Source organism: Arvicanthis niloticus, chromosome 8 (genome assembly GCF_011762505.2).
Source record: "Arvicanthis niloticus isolate mArvNil1 chromosome 8, mArvNil1.pat.X, whole genome shotgun sequence".
Taxonomy (NCBI): Eukaryota; Metazoa; Chordata; class Mammalia; order Rodentia; family Muridae; genus Arvicanthis; species Arvicanthis niloticus.
This window is the reverse complement of record NC_047665.1, coordinates 9688531-9704705: the sequence shown is the minus strand read 5'-3', so window position 1 is coordinate 9704705 and position 16175 is coordinate 9688531. Positions and strand designations below refer to the sequence as shown.

At 48.3% G+C, this 16175-nt stretch overlaps 1 protein-coding gene across 2 annotated transcripts in view; it reads left to right on the top strand.

Moving 5' to 3' along the window:
* Cplx2 (complexin 2) overlaps window positions 1-16175 on the top strand; it is a 69779-nt gene that overhangs the window by 4791 nt on the left and 48813 nt on the right. The window contains exon 2 of one of the 2 annotated variants that reach the window (XM_034510317.2): window positions 5180-5254. The exons of the other annotated variant lie outside the window; for it this stretch is intronic. The gene's annotated coding sequence lies outside the window, so the exon portion shown is untranslated. The remainder of the gene's footprint in view (window positions 1-5179; window positions 5255-16175) is intronic. 2 annotated transcript variants of the gene reach the window in all.

Below are 16175 nucleotides of genomic sequence, written 5' to 3'. Positions count from 1 at the left end.
CTGACTTCCTGCTTTGAGGTGCTCAGCACACAGTCAAACAGACAAGGGAAGCATCACCCCCATAGCGAGGGCCAGCATGAGCTGTATCACTGAGGCAAAGGGCCTGCTCAAAGGGGCCTCTGGGAGGCAGACTAAGGTTTCTTGGTCTTTTCCCACTCTTTGACTAAGCAATTGCCTTCCTAGCCAGGAGTTTTCTAGGCTTGGAGTATATGTCCCATGTTGGGCGCCATATATTGAAATAATTTTATGGGGGAAGGGGTTCTGCCCCACTCATTCCTGTTTAGCTCCCAAGTAAGCAACACAAAAACATCAGAATGTATTCACATGCTACAAACCTAAACTGAGCAGGTTCTGAGACTATTATAAGCTGGCTTGGCTATTAATAACCAGATAAATGCCTCATTACTTGCCAAGTGACACTTGCTCTGTTTCAATATGAGCTTCTCTTGGTCATATGCTCATGGTCCATCCTCATGGTCCATCCTCATGGTCCATCCTCATGGTCCATCCTCATAGTCCATCCTCATGGTCCATCCTACCTCACAGCTACCTTCTTCCACTATCTTTTTCCTTCTCCTCCTGGTTCCTACCTGAGACCCCCCCCTACTGGATCTCAAGTTCCACCTGCCTCTCTTTCCTGCTCAGTCACGGGCTCCAGCCTTTTATTGTCCAATCAGAGATTGGGGAGCATTCCTTACAGTGCATGGTCAATACAATGTCCATGTCCAGACTGCAACGTGATCTTGGAATACAGAATTCAGCATCTCAATATTCAGTGTATAAAACCAACTCCAACACAGGCAGTGGGTATCAGTTTGTCTTGGGGAAGGAGAGGAGCAGAGCTGATGGACAGGCAGAGGCGACAGTGGCAGTGAAGGATGCATGGCCTGAGACCTAGACAGCCTAACATAGATCCCAGCCCTCCACAGAAGGCTCCACCTCCTCGTTCTTATGAATCCAAGTCCCTCCTTCAAGGGGGTTCTGTAAGGTTTAAACAATGAGACATTCTGGGAGCCCTGGCACTCAGAGAGTAAATTTGAGGGCTGGGGGATGGTTCATTCACAAGGCGCTTGCTGTGCAAGTGTGCACACCTGAGGTAGAGACACGAAGTTTCCTGGGGCTTTCTGGCCAGATAATCTTCCCAAATCAGTGAGGGGCTCTGTCTCAAAAAAAAAAAAAAAAAGTAGAAAAACAAGTGAGGAAGACACCTGACATTGATCTCTGATGATCGTGCACGTGCGCACACGTACATAAACATACACACCCAACACACACATCTGACACATACCCCTGACACACACACCTGATACATACACACCTGACACACACCCCTAACACAAATATACACACACACCTGATACATACACACCTGACACACACCCATCACACAAATATATACACACCCCTGACACACACATACCACACACACATACACACACACACATGAGAGAGAGAGAGAGAGAGGTACATATGCACAAACACAATCATATGCACCATACATGCAGAATAAATAAAAACAAAAAAGAAAGAGCAGTGTGGCTACTGCTAAATAAAAAGGGGGCAAAAGAGATCAGGCTAGCCTAGCAAAAAGCACAGTGCCGAGTGACAGCAGCTGGAGCCCAGCTCTGAGGATCTACAGACAGGGCTGCAGATGGCTATCATGTTCTATAGTAAGTGAGGGCTATCAGAAGGTTTCAAGAGGGAGCCAGTAATGAAGAGCAAGAAAACCCTAAGGCCCAGAGAGGGAAGGGAATTTGCCCACACTCACACAGCCAGTTACCAGCAGAACTCTGCCATCTGTCTCCCCATGTCTGTAGGATGCCCTGGCAACGGCAGGTTATATTTTGTTCCTCCATGACATCCTCAGAGCCTATAAGAATTCCTAGTATATTCTCAGTAAATATTTATATAATACATTGCTGAGTCAGAGACCAAATGGACAGGAAACATCAGGAACCTCGAATCCATGAGACGATTAATGAGTTTAAGGCAATGAGCAAACACCCTCCGTAAAAATAGATCAAACAGCTAGAAAGGTTTGTCCTGAGCCCCTCCAAACCCCAGGTTCTCTCTTATGATAAAAGACACTGATGTATGCACGTCCCTTGCTGCCCCCTCAGTCCGCAACAAGCAACACTTCATAGTGTTCAGAAGTTAATATTGGTAATGTGCCTACAAGATGAAAATGGTTGCCTAGACTTCAGTGTGGTAATTGCCAATGCAGAGAAAATGCATTTCTCCATTTGCAAGAGGCAGGCCTTTGTGTTTCGTTAAAAAAAAAAAAAAAAAAAAAAAAAAAAAAAAAAACCCACCATTAGAATTCCTGTGGCTGACTGATTGGGCAACTGTGACAGCCAGGCAAGCAAGTAGGGTCTTTCAGTTCAAGCAGCAGATGGCTAGAGAAGTCCAGAGCCAGCTCTCCATGCTGAACGCCTACTCAGAGCAGGGTACAGGGCCAGGCACCTTTCCAACAGCAGAGAAGCCCATCCCTCCACCCTTAGCTGGTTCATGTGACCTGTCCCATCCTTCTCTGAACTTCAACGGCATAATCTATAAAGAGGAGAAAGGCTGGTGGGGTCTCTGGTGTCATTTTGATTTTGGCAGGCCATGTATGAAGAATGTCTTTTCATGCTGTCAGTAACAGTGTATAGTAAATGTATCCTCCTGTTTTCCAATTGTGTAAACACAAAGCCAGAAGTGCCTTCCTAAGCCATCCTTATTGACCCAGGGCAAGGGCCTGGCCTTCAAAGAGCTCAGGTCTAATAAGGAGAAAGAAAACAAACACATAAAATTATTTTCTAGGTTCTATACATTCTAAAAGAATTTAAAAAGTGGGTATGTAGCATAGAGTGGGTCTGTATAACAAAAACATCTGGGGAAGAATCCAAGAAGAGGTAGTGAAGCTAGCATCTCAAGTGTGTGTGTGTGTGTGTGTGTGTGTGTGTGTGTGTGTGTGTGTGTGTGTGTGTGTGTGTGTAAAGCTGGCCATGGGACAAGCATGCAGCACCAGGCAGAAGAAACAGAAAGGGTGTGAGAAACCCAGCAAGGTGGCAGGATGAGAATGAGTGAGCAGTGAGAGCAGGGGTGGTGGCAGCCCTTAAAAGCTGGTGTTGCCGAGGTCAGCACTGTGAGATTGCCACCGGGGAACAGTCTAGCAGCTGCTGAGGCTGGGACAGGAGCTGGGCTGAGTCCCTTCTCCCCAACCCCATACCTCTTCAAGCACAGAGCCTGCTTCTGCTCCTCCCATCTCCATACTCCAAGTGTCTGCCTCTCATTGCCCATAACCTGGCAAGACTACGCCAAGCTCCCACCTTCCCCTGCACTCAAATCCCATCCCCACTACCCAGAGGCACACCTCTGAGGCCCCTCAATGGTTCTCTCCATGGCTGCTCTAAGGCTCCTTACCAGTGGGTCCTGAGTTCTCTGCCTCAAGGCAAGCCACATGCTTCCACATTCCCCTACTGGACCACACTCTCTCCATGACTTTGCAGATGATGGTCCCTCTATCTGGCAAACCCTTTCCATTCCTGTCTTCTTGGTCTTTCTAAGTTTCAGCCCGCAGCTCATTTTCTCAGAGAAGCCCCTGCCCCTCCTGGAGAGGGCTAGCTTTGGCAAGCCTGCAGTAGAGTGGGACTCAAGCTGTATTTCAGTTGGCTGCTTTCTTGGCAGCTCTTCACATCTCACTTCTAGAGAAGGCCAGGGGGACCTGTGAGACAGGTCCTTATTGAGCCTCTTTGTCATCCTCTGCAGAAAGAAGCTATGCCACTGGACGGGTCAGATCGTGAGATGGTCAAGAGAGTTCTGAAACAGACCCTCCCCTGTGCAGTTAGGGTAGCTATCCTGTGAAAGGAGCTAGTCAGAGAGTTGACCTACTCTCTGCCTACTCTCCCATTCATTCAATAGTTGACTAAGTACCTACTATGTACCAGCACCTACTATGCGCTAGCACCTAACTTACTAGCTGTTTGGGACTCAGTAGGAGGTTGAAACCAAGCCGCTAACTCTACCACCCATTTCTTCTTTGTTGACTTCTCAAAGGTCAGGAACTTGACCCTGTACCCAGGTGGTCCAGCCCAAAGACACACAAGTCATCATTTGCACTTAGATCCAGTTCCTGGAAAGAATGTAGTCCCTTCATCCCTCTGTCACCCCCAAACACACACACAGCCCCCACTCTCCACCCCAGCCAATCAGAAAACTTGGCCATGGATCTAGTCCAGTGGCCGATTTTCCGCTAAGAGTAGGAATCACAACCATCCCTTTTACTGCTGTATCTCAGCCTTAGAACATAGCCTGGTATGTGACAGGTTGCGTTGGGAGGATCTGGGTAAGCAGATGTTACAGGCCCCTCAAGAGCCTACATCTGGTGCTCAGCCAGGAAGAAGCCCCCAGGCCCTGAGTTCAGCAGTCGGACAGACAGATGGAGGACTGTGGGTTGGGATCCCAGCTCCATGCAGACTTCCATGTGAACTGGACCATCACATTAACTGCCTTCCCACTTCTGCTCTCAGTTAAATTGGACCTCTCTAATCCTCAGTGTGTAAAGACAGGTCTACCAGACCATGGGAGCAGGCTCAGTCAACAAACACTGGCTGGATGCTAACATTGCCAGACCTTGGGAAAGGCCTGGAAACAGACACAGATGGGCCAATGCTGGCATTTTACTGCAAGATTGGCACCACCAGGACTAAAGTGAGGAAAGTAATTAGGATTTGAGGGGCTCTAATCTATGTGCCTTTGCAGGCAGGATCCAGCTGGCACACAGGAGGTAGGTATTGTTAAAGCCCCATTATACAGAAGAGGAAGCAGACTCAGGGAGATGCAGTAGATATCCCCAAAGCCAGAACTGGAAATCAGACATGACTGACAACAGAATGTATCCGTTGACACCAGATACCCTGATGCCACCATCTGAGCCTTTCCTGAGCCAGTAAACAAGATGAACAACTGCTAGCAGGTTAAGTAGAGAAGGAGCCAGGAGTTTAATCTGATGCCAGACAGAGGCCCATCCTACTCAGCCCTTTGCTAGAACCAAAAAAAAAAAAAAAAAAAAAAAAAAAAAAAGCAGTGATAGCCTTGTCTGGAGACCACAGTGACTGAGGACACTGGATGTCATGTTCACTTAGGAAGCCCAGCCCCTGGCTGTATTCTCAGCTCCAAATCCTCTCTCCTTCTCTAGGAAGCATCTCTGACATGCTATCTACCCTGCTTGGTGTCTGAGGCTCCTGCATCCCAGCTCACCCAGGAAGCACAGGTAAGGGCACTGCCCAAGGTCATAACCATGGGTAGCATCCAGGGAGCCTCTTGCCCAGGCCTAAGATGAAATGGGTTATTCTTCCTCTCCTAAGTCGGAGTGAGATGATTGGGTGGGAACGGTGCGATGGTTCAGGCTTCATCTTTGGTGCATTATCTTATCAAATGCTTCCTCTCAAAGCTCAAGGTGGGCGTTCTCCTCCCTGGTTCCAGATGAGAAAACTGAAGCTCAGAGAGTAGTCCAGTGCACAGGACTGGCAGGTGGCTAAGGCTGAGTTCCAGTCTACTCTTCTTGTCTGTGGTTCAGGAGCCCGTGCACATGGGGACTTGGTCAGTTTTTAACTGATGAATGAGGCAATTAATGAATCCTGTGTGGTAAAATGAGGGTGGGGCTGGGTCACGACGGGCTTTTTGCTCTTTCTGCTGAATCACAGCACCCTCCTCCTCTCCCTCCTCTTCTGCCTCCTCCTCTCTGTCCCCATGGCCACATCTCAGTAGTGGTGTCCATTACCCACTTCTGCAAAGACAGAAGAACCATGGATGGAGCAGCCAACCTCAGCTCTCCTGCAGGTTAGCAGGCCAAGCTTAATCAGCCCCACCCCCAGCATCCTTCCATCCCCAGTGTCTCTTCCCCACCACCCACCGCCCACCACCAGTAATCCAATGTGCATAGTTGTAAACTTGTTTCTTTAAATAAACAGCCTTGAGTTTCATAGCAAATAGTCTTTTAAGAGGAGGAGCGTCTCCAGGCCACCTCATATTTAGCATACAGTGATCCACATATTTGCACAGAAAGAGTGTGTGCTTACAGGGATCGCTTGAACGCTATAGATACCATGGCTCATCCAGATGGGAGTTATTTATGACACTGAGTCATTCACAGACAACTGAGGAATCCCAGGCTGGGCTCTGAGCCCCAGCACCACAGCCTCGTGGCTCTCTGCCTCATGGTTGGGGGAGGGGCAAGGAGTAGAAATCCCATCGCAGAACAGAGACAGAGGGGGCATTTCGGTTATGAGAAACGGGAACTTTTCCTTTGGTGTTTCTTGTTTCAAGCCAGTGTTCTCTATCCAGAGCATTCCACCTTCCCAGACCATGTCATTGTACAAACAAACAAACAAACCAACAAACAAACAAACCGAGACGGAGGAGGGTTAGAGATGTGCCCAGTGTTCCTCAGAGAGTCTGACTGAACTGATACTATCTCCAACCTGCTGACCACAGCCTGGAGGTCTTTCCCTCCCTAGCCACCTTCTGTGGCTCCCCAGAGCAGCATCCTGTCCCTGCAACGTGAGGGCCTCTCAGCACTGCCTTCCTTGGAGCCTCTAAGTACTAAGCAGAGTCTCCCTTACTTGAGCTGCCCTGTGTTTGGATCAGGGCTCACACACACTGTGTGTGCTCGATGCCTGTGGACTGAGCTATAGTCAAACCTAACTCAATAGCAATTCCTGGAGCACCCTGGTTCCCCGTTATCTCCACGCTCCTTCTTGTCTCTACGCCAGCTCTCTATCCATATAAAAATAGGCTCCCTCCTACTTGCCACCCACTTCTGCCCAATTCTATAATGAATCAATTTTATTAATAGGCTTTGGGATGGAAACTTAACAAAGGCTTTTTGTGAAAGTCACCATTTATCTCCCTATATAGCACTTCTCAAAGAATTCTAATAAACTAGTCAGGTAGGATTCAGCCCTCCCATAAAACACCATTAATCCTCCTCTCTTTCCTTCCATATACAATGTGTCTCTTTAAGCACTGGGGACCGCAATGTATCCAGTTGTTCTAATGGACACCAGACAGAGACACAAAGAGCACGGTTTGGTTACATTCTAGCTGGCCACTTAAATGTCTCTAGATTTATGTTGATTACCCAGAGACCTAGACAATATAATTGTCACGGGAGATTAAATGAAATAATGTCTGTATAGTACCAAGCAGGTCTGCTGGGTGCTTCACGAAGGCTTGTGGGTACATAAACAATTGTTGGAGGCTGAGGGACTCAAGACCCTAAAGGGGAAGGGGCTGGTTGGCTCTGCCTCCAAGGTGCTCAGTCATATAGGCGGCTGAGAAGCATAATAGTCACTACAATAGAACCCCTGCCAGCCACTTCAGGAGGGGCAGATTATTTTGGCTCCTGGTCTTAGAGATTCCAGTCCCCCATGATATGAAAGGTGCTGTGGTAGGAGCTGCCCTGTCTTCAGAAGCAGGCTTCTGAGATAACAGCTATGCACCGGGTAAGGGCTGGGAGTTGGAGGGGGACCCATGACACACACAGGGACCTTCCATCAGGCAGGCCCCACCTCCTAAAGACTCTACAGCTTGTCACCAGCATTCAGACCTCTGCAGCAAACCTTAGGAAGAAGGTCAGAAGCGTAGAATCCCCTCTCCAGCCCTTCACGTGTGGGAAGAGTTGCACTCGGGATGTTGTGACTGGAATCTTGATGCAAAGCAAAAACACTCCTGGCGAGTCGCGAACACATCCTGTTCACTGCTGGACTCTCTCTTTCTTAATAACAGTCTGGCTTAGTACAAATAAGCAGAGGTACACAGCAAGTGTCCCCCAGCTAGAGACGGATGGCTTGCTTTGATTTGAGCAGAGTTATGTAATCGACTTGGCATCCATTGACGTGTAGTTTTAAACTTAATGATGTGCATGGGCCTACCAAGACAAACCTTTCTAGAACTTGGGCTGAGCTGAGATCTGGCCTCATAGCATGAGAAAGACAACCCCCACCCCGCCCCAAAGACGATGTTCTAAGGTATTTCAGGGTATCTCAGAGAGGACCAGGACCATACTAAGACTAAGAGAAGTGTATAGTAGTATTGTATGGTTGAGCGTTCAGTGAGGTAGACTACCAATAGAAATATTTATAACTTATTGAAATTCTGTCCAGATCTTCCCTTGTTTTTGAGCCAACAGGCTCCTCTCTTGCTGGGCCAAGTTCCCTTTAGGAGCTCCCACTTCATAGGGATCAGGACCTCTAAGTTAGGGGATCCAGCAAGCTCAGCAATGAGAGAGAAAGCAGGCCGAGGTCAGGAGCCAGGCAATCGCTGGGATATTTATCAACAGCCCATGTGGGGATTACGATGTGGGCTTTGAGTGAGCAGTGACTCTGACTCCAGAGTACATGAGACACTGCTGAAAGGAACAGTGTCTCAGGACCACGGGAGGGATGGGCTAAGACTTCTGGCATCAGAGTGATGATAGCAGCCAGCATCCTAGAGGCACATTAACTGACTCAGTCACTACCCAGAATGCAACCACGCCCTGAGAAAGACAGACATCTGGGTAATAAATGAATGTTGGGTGAGCAGGGGACTCCCATTGCATTCTGGGCATGTCTGTGTCTGTCTCCCACACCAGTGAAACCCCAAGACAGGAATGATCTTCTATTTTTCCCTGTCCCCTTTGTGCCCTCTCAGACACTGGGCAGTTATATCAGTGGCTGATGGATGAGCGATGAGGTCAGAGCAAAGCTTAGAAAGCCAGCAGGATATTTCAAGATGGCAAGACGAAACATTTCAAAATACCAAGGTGGCCAAAGTCCAGAAGCAGAGAGGCCCACCCAGGAAGAACAGCACCAATCCTCAGGAGAAAGCTGAACTAAATAGGACCAAGGGACAGCAACAGACTGGGGTTTGTTGATGTCCCTATGAGTCACAGACTTCTGGAAAAGTCTCATAAAACATTAATAGGACAACGTTGGTGGAAGGAAAGCCCCCCCCCCCCCCCCCAAAAAAAAAACAGCCCAGGATTCCCAGCCCCCTTTTAATCACAAATCTCTGCTTTCATTGTTTTATATACTGGACTCTCATCCAGAGTTTTATTTTTAAAGGAGTCTTTGGACTTAAAAAGATATATATTTGAAAAGCACTGGAGTTGAAAAGCCTTAAACACCCAGAGGTAGACATCCCTCGCCCACCCTACCCCTGGGGCTTCAGGAAGGAAACTTTGGAGCCTCCTTATTCTCTCTGCAGAGCATCCTCCCAAGAGTGTGTGCTGCCTTAGCTGAGATGCAGCTTCCCAAAGGCTGGCGTGCACAGGATTGATGCTGTGCCAGACGATTTTGGGTGGTATACAGATGCATGTTTGTTGTTATATCAGTTCACAATCGATGCATATTGGAAATATGGAAGCCATATATCAAACTCCGATTTTTGGAGATAAAATTTTATCTTTGAGGATAAAATTGTGCATTTTTTTAAAAAGGCAAATCAGTGTAAAGAGAACTGCCAAGGAAATGAATAGCACTCATAGGGCAGAAACCATTGAGGTAGGGAATGAATAAAGCCGGGGCAGGGGAGGAGGGGATAGTCTAAGTAAAACACCAATCGTGGTCAAAACTTTGAGTTCCTATTTCTTTCTCTTCACTCTAACTTTTTCATGTATGTGGACCTGGAGCTAAGCTCACTTGCTGAGAAAAAGCAAGTGCCCAGGCCTAGGCTAAAGAAAAAAAGACATTAAAAAAAAAAATAGCTAATTGGGGTGACACGCACCAGTAGAACATGGTAATAGAGCAGGGGCCAGAGGAACATGAATTTGAGGTCAGCCTAGGCTACATCTTTAGGGCCAGGGAGCTGGCTCAGTGAGAGACGAGGCATGCTCCATGCCTGAGTTTAGTCTCCAAAACCTATGTGGTAGGAAGAGAGAACCAACTCCTAAAGGTGTCCCTATGACCTCTACGCAAGCACACGAACAAACAAATAAGAAAATGAATGAATGAATGAATGAATGAATAAATAAATAAATAAATAAATAAATAAATAAATGCAATTCTTTAAAATGTGGACAGTATCTAAGGAGCCACACTAAAGTTGTCCTCTGGCACACACACACACACAAGAACACGCACATGCATACATACAAGAACACACACATGTACACACACAAAATAATACTTGGGATCTTGAACTGTGATCTTTTTCTGGGCTATCAATATGCTGTGTGAGCCTGTCTCCAGCAATGCCCAACAGTGGCAGAAAGCCCAGGTCCCAGTCAGCCACCCAGTTATAAAGAGAAACACAATACCCTACCATGATCTGCAGTGCTAAGCTGGGGCATTCCATCAAGAAGGTGTTTATATGTGATTCTACTTCCAATATTCTCAATTTATAATAAATTTATCAGGATATGACCCCATCATAAATCAAGAAGGGATTGTACTGTACTGTTGCTTAAAATGAATCTCATGTTCCTTTTTTAAAAGCATCTATATTAAAGATGATATGGTGAGACAAATCTTCTTGATAGGCACAGATTGCAGAGCAAATATATACAAATATATTGCAAAGCAAAATATACAGGAGTCAGAAAAATCAAGATAGTCTTGACTAAGGAAGCACTGATGGAGCAGAAACACTGTAGGGGTCCCTTAGCTTAGAGCCCAGGCTAGTCCATAGGCAGGGATGTCTCTCACTACCACACTGTCATCCTTTCAGGACATCTCCTGGAGGGAGTCACGGAGGCTCTGAGAAGGAGGGATATTGCTGGGAAAGTAAGCTCCTGGGGTTTCCTAATTGAGCCAGAGGTCCAAAGACCAAGACAGCAGCTTGGCTAAAAGTCAGTAGGGCCTGGATCATGGCTAGAAGTTAGGGCTGGAACAGATCTCAGGTCGCTGGTATCTAGCAAGGCTGATCTTAAAATGAATGACTAGGAGGTTCCCCTAGGAGGGAGCTGGGGGTCAGGAAGAGGTTGCCTGAGCCAGCTTAGCATTCTGAAGGATGAGGTATGACCCCCAAACTGTTCACATCAGCCCTCAAAGGGTCTTGTATAAACTCAGCTATGTTGATACTAAGCATCAGACGCAAGGGGTACTGGTGTCTGTAAAGGGGGTTCCCGGATGTTGTTAGATGTCCACAGCCCCAGGGAAGACCAGCTGCCAGGTGCAGCAAGATTAGAAGTCAAAGAAACAGCAGTGCTCTGGAAGAGGAGCGGAGGTGGCAACTTTGAGGCCTCCTGTGGGATACATCAGTCACAGCTGAGCTTGGGGGTCACAGTCTCAGGAGAGCCCAGGAGGCCTGGCTATGTAGAAAGCATGAAAGCTAGACCAGACAACATGCAAGCACTTCACACCAAGAAAGAGCTGAGACCAGAGGAAGGAAGGGGACAGACGCTCTAGAAAACCCGAGCTTTCTGAGGAGCCCTTCTGAGGAACCCAGGGAGCCCCAACAATGAGAATCTCTCAGCCTGACTCTCAGGGACAGTCCCTGGGGTCTCGTTTCACTCACTTTGGATTGGACCATGGTCACCACCCCAATCAGGGGCCAGTGCATAAGCTTCTGACACCCTCAGGCTTCCAGAATCTTCTAGATTGGAGCTCTAGGGAAGAGAAGGAAGTTGAACCAGTGGCTCTTGACCTCCCTGCTGAAGGTCTAAGATGCACATAACTGAGGGAATCCAAATGGCGTAGCCAGTCTTTTGACGTTGTCATATTCAAAGATGACACTTGAGAACCAGGGAATCAAGTTTTGTTTTGGCTTGGTCTTACTCGTCTTGTTATATTCATTTTTAAAGCAAAATGTCAAACCCAGACTTCTACAAGAAACTCATTCTTAAATATTATAAATTAGCAAAAAATATTAATATTGTGCTGACTGAACAATAGATACCAGCTGGTTGCTGCTAAATTCACTTGTTTGTCCACTATAACTCACCTGACATATCACTTCCTGCAGAAAGTCTTCTATGATCTCCCACTCCCTCTCTCTTATCATTCTTTTTTGGACATCCACAGGTCCCTTTCCCCCTCCTGTCACAATACTGACCCGCTCTGTTCTAAACACTCATTGGTTCTAGTCTGCTTCCCTTGGAGTCACTGCTGGCTTACAGAGAAACTAGCAAGCTATGTTTGACATGGTATTCTGGCAGTGACAGAGGAGGGGCTTCTTGTGAATGATGGCTAGGTCCCATTGTGGTGACCAGTAAAGGCCAGCTGTGTCGCTCATACTTCTCCTCTAGGACGGGTGCCCCCCATCCTGCCCAGTCCAGCGTCAGGGCTCACTCATCTCTAAGTAGTGACATTAGCATCCTTTTGCCTTTATAGCAGACAGCCAGCCCCTAGCGGCTTTCCTCTCTGCCGGAGAGCAGGTGTCCCGGGGGTTGGGTTTGCATCCCTCCCTCAGGACCTCCCTGTCTCTGGTCTCCCGGCAGCTGCTGTGCTTCAGCTCACAGCACACAATTAGCCCCAGAAGGAAGGGCCTTTCTCTTCTCAAGGGTTCTCGTCTCACAGCTCGGATCCCTTTATTTTTGGAGCCCTGCTTGGTGAAATGCTTCAACTCCACCTCCCAGCACAGACCATTCCCGCCCCACCCATCCACCCGTACTCCCATTCACTAATCCGCCCAAGCATTCTATGAGCGTCTCCAGGTGCCGGGCTACACACCCGAGAGACCCACAGAGTCCCTGCCATCGAGTCTCTCACAGTGGGAGAGACAGACAATAAACAAGCAGATGGACAGAATAAATAGGGTTACTTTGGACGGTGCTCAGGACCATAGAGGACAAAGACAAAAGCTGGGGTAGACAGTGATTGTCGGTCAGCCATCTGGTTCCAGAGCAGAGGGGGAGAATTCGCAGACCGGCAGCCTGTGATGGTGGGTCCTTTCCGGGGTTAGAATCCAAACTCAGTTACTGAAGGATAGGGTCACACACACACCACAGACTCTCTCGTTAAGTCCCAGGATGCAGCGGTGCCAAGGAACCTGCTCGTGGCTGGGGCCCTTTCCCACCTTGGGTGATTGCATCATCCTTCACCTGTCTTGCGTCTCATGCCCCCAGTGGCAAGGATAGGAACTGCAGAACTCTTGTTGCACTGGCTTCTCCCCGACCTATCCTATAGGATTATTTTTCTCAATTCTATGAGACTCTAGGCATCCTTTCCAGATGGTTCTACCACAAAATAGGATGAAGCATTTTCCAAGACCCAAGGCCAGATGAACCCCAGAAGTCCAGTGGACTCTAAGCTTGCCCCTCGGCCGCACTCTAGGTCTCTCCTCAGCCCTCTCTTCCGGGTCCACATTCCTGGCTGACTTGGTCTCTGTCTGTGTCGCTTGCTTTCCTGCCTCTATCTTCTGTCAGACTCATATCCTGACTTTATGCCTTATCTGGAATTCATTTCCTTCAAATAAACCATTTTTTAAAAATATACATTCAGCCCTGACTGGGTGCCAGACATGGGGTTAGGAGCTTGGGTCTAATGAGAGTCAAGCAAGACGTAGACTTCCTCAGGAGTGGATGAGTCGTACTGTGTGAACCAAAGAGACCAATGTGACCCATATTACAAAGGAGACACTGGAGGACTGGGGAGTCTCCAGAAAGGAGACTGGGCTCAAGGGATGCTTCCTGGAGGAGGTCAGATCTTGATGTGGTCAAGCAACAAAATACAGGCTGACTGTGGGGAGTAAGGCCCTCCTGGATACCAGTTGCTCGGATGTCAACTCATTTAGCTAGAATGTAGCAAACCTCCATGTCGCTACCTCCCCTCGGGTGTATAGTTCTCACTGACTCACTCCCTCACAAACCCACCTTCTTCTTCTCAGTTCTTGGTTCTTTCAAAGACTGGTACTTTGGTACTTCAGCGCCGTCTTCAGTTCTCTTCCACCCATCCTTTCCTCTCAAACCTAAGAACTTCTTTGGCATCCCTTCTGCTTCTCCTCAGCAATCACAGTCAGGGCTGTAAGGAGTAGGACTTACAGGCCCGGGTGGGTCTAGGTTGGCTGACTGGATGTCTAAGCCTTTATCTCAGCACCTGTAAACAGCCTCCTGAGGCTGTTCTGAAATCAAATAAGACAAAGGACAGGGAAATGTGTCCTGCTGCTGCTGAAGACCTTGGCTTGTTAATGAGGGCTCTTTTGACTGCAAATGTAGGAATTGTACTACAAAAGGCTTAAAGGGAAGGAAGTCTGGCATTGCTGGGAGCAGACAGGTCTGGCGAAGATTTTAGGACTGCCCTCCTGTCTCCATCTGGTCTCTACTGTGCTCCTCACTCTTTGGCCAGCGGTCTAACCGCCTTAGTACCAGCCAGGAACCTCAGTGGACATGGGCACTGTGCTCCCCATGGCACCAGCAGTATTCTGGATGGAATGTCAGCAGACTAAGCCCTGACCCCATTGCCACAGCCAAGCCCAGGGCACTCTGTCACCCAAGGCTGGTGACAATGTGACCTTCCTACCCAGGCCAAAAAAGACCATGAGGAAGAAAGGAAGGAAGGGAAAGTGTTCCAGATGAACCCCAGAAGTCCAATGGACTCCGAGCTTGCCCCTCAGCCGCACTCTGGGTCTTTCCTCAGCCCTCTATCTTCCCTGTCCACATTCCTCGCTGACTTGGTCTCTGTCTGTGTCGCTTGTTTTCCTGCCTCTATCCTTTGTCAGACTCATATCCTGACTTTATGCCCTATCTGGAATAAAAAGAGAGATGTTGTCACAGGAGGTAGAGCCAAGGGACCCTGGGGAGAGAAGCAGGTGCCCTCCTTCACTGTCAGAGTTCTGCTTAGGTATCATCACATCAAATATAGTGTTTGAGCAGGGCTGTTGGTGGCACACACCTATAATCCCAGCACTCCGGAGGCAGAAGCAAGTGGATTTCTGAGTTCCAAGCCAGCCTGGTCTACAGAGTGAGTTCCAGGACAGCCAGGGCTATGCAGAGAAACCCTGTCTCAAAACAAGTGTTTATCCACCAAGACTCCCAAGTGCCAGAGTGCCTCTCCTCTGCTTCTGCAGTGCCTCACCCCCCCCTCCTGTTGAGTCCAACAGTCTACTCACCTGCATGCTGTCTTCATAAGATTTTAAGTACAGAGAGGACAGATCCAGCATCTGTGTTGTCTGTCACTGTGCTCTCAACATTGACAAATGCTAGACTCTTAGTGAGTAGTGAGTGGATAGAAGGACAGATAGAAGATAGCTGGATGGATGGATGGATGGATACAGAGGTGGATAAGGGAATGCAGTAAGAATGATGGATGGCTGAGTGGCTCAGTAGTGAGTGAATGTGTAGCTGATGGCTTCCTGAGTGACAGGATGGGAAAAGACAGAGCCAGGACGAATGCAAGGAGTGATGCCTCAGGAGAGAGCCGGTAAGGGCAGTTTGGAGTTTACTGAACTTGAACTGCCTACCAGCCGAGCCAGTCAACAGCTGCCACACAAGCAGGTTGTAGATGGACCTGCAGGTGGGGACATGTCCTGTACTGCACAGACAAAGGTGGCACCATTTACAGGGCTACTAGGATGGGAGCCATTCAGTCACCAGTCACTCAAGATCACAGGAGGGGGACAAAGTGGTACACCAAGGTCACTCAAAACTCTTGAGGCTGGGGCTGTGGGGGTCAAGATCTGCTGTCAGCCCTCACTACAAGACATCTTGGCTGAGACCTGAGGTGGCAGCATAGAGTTAATAGCTCTTCTCTCCCCTCCCTCCCCTCCTCAAACCACTCAGCCAGAAGGGAGCAGCTGCCTAGGAGGACAGAGAGACAGATTATGTAAACTGTGATTGCCACCCACAGGAGGAGGGGGAGAATAGGTATTGAAATGTGCTTTCAATAATGCATGTCCTCCTCCGCACAGGCCTGGGGCTCCAGATAGGGAGAGGAGCCTTAAAGGGACCAAGCCTCCTGTCCAAGCAGTGGCACCCGGGCTGCTTTCTGTTGCACGGGTCCTCTGTCCACAACCAGACACACCATGGACCTCTACTCCAGGTCCCACCCTCTCACCCTAAAGGACACAGTGTTTCCCCTCCTGGCCCTAGCAGATTTGGCTTTTTTTAAAGAGTGTGTTCCCCAAACACGCCAAATTGAAGTCATGATTAATTCATTTCTCCCATTTTTTATTAATCAAAGGCACTTAACTGCCAGTCAGGGCTTTGATCAGCAAGAGGTAAGCCACAAGGTGAAATTACTCTAACTCAAAGTGAAGAAATAAGACAAAATCGG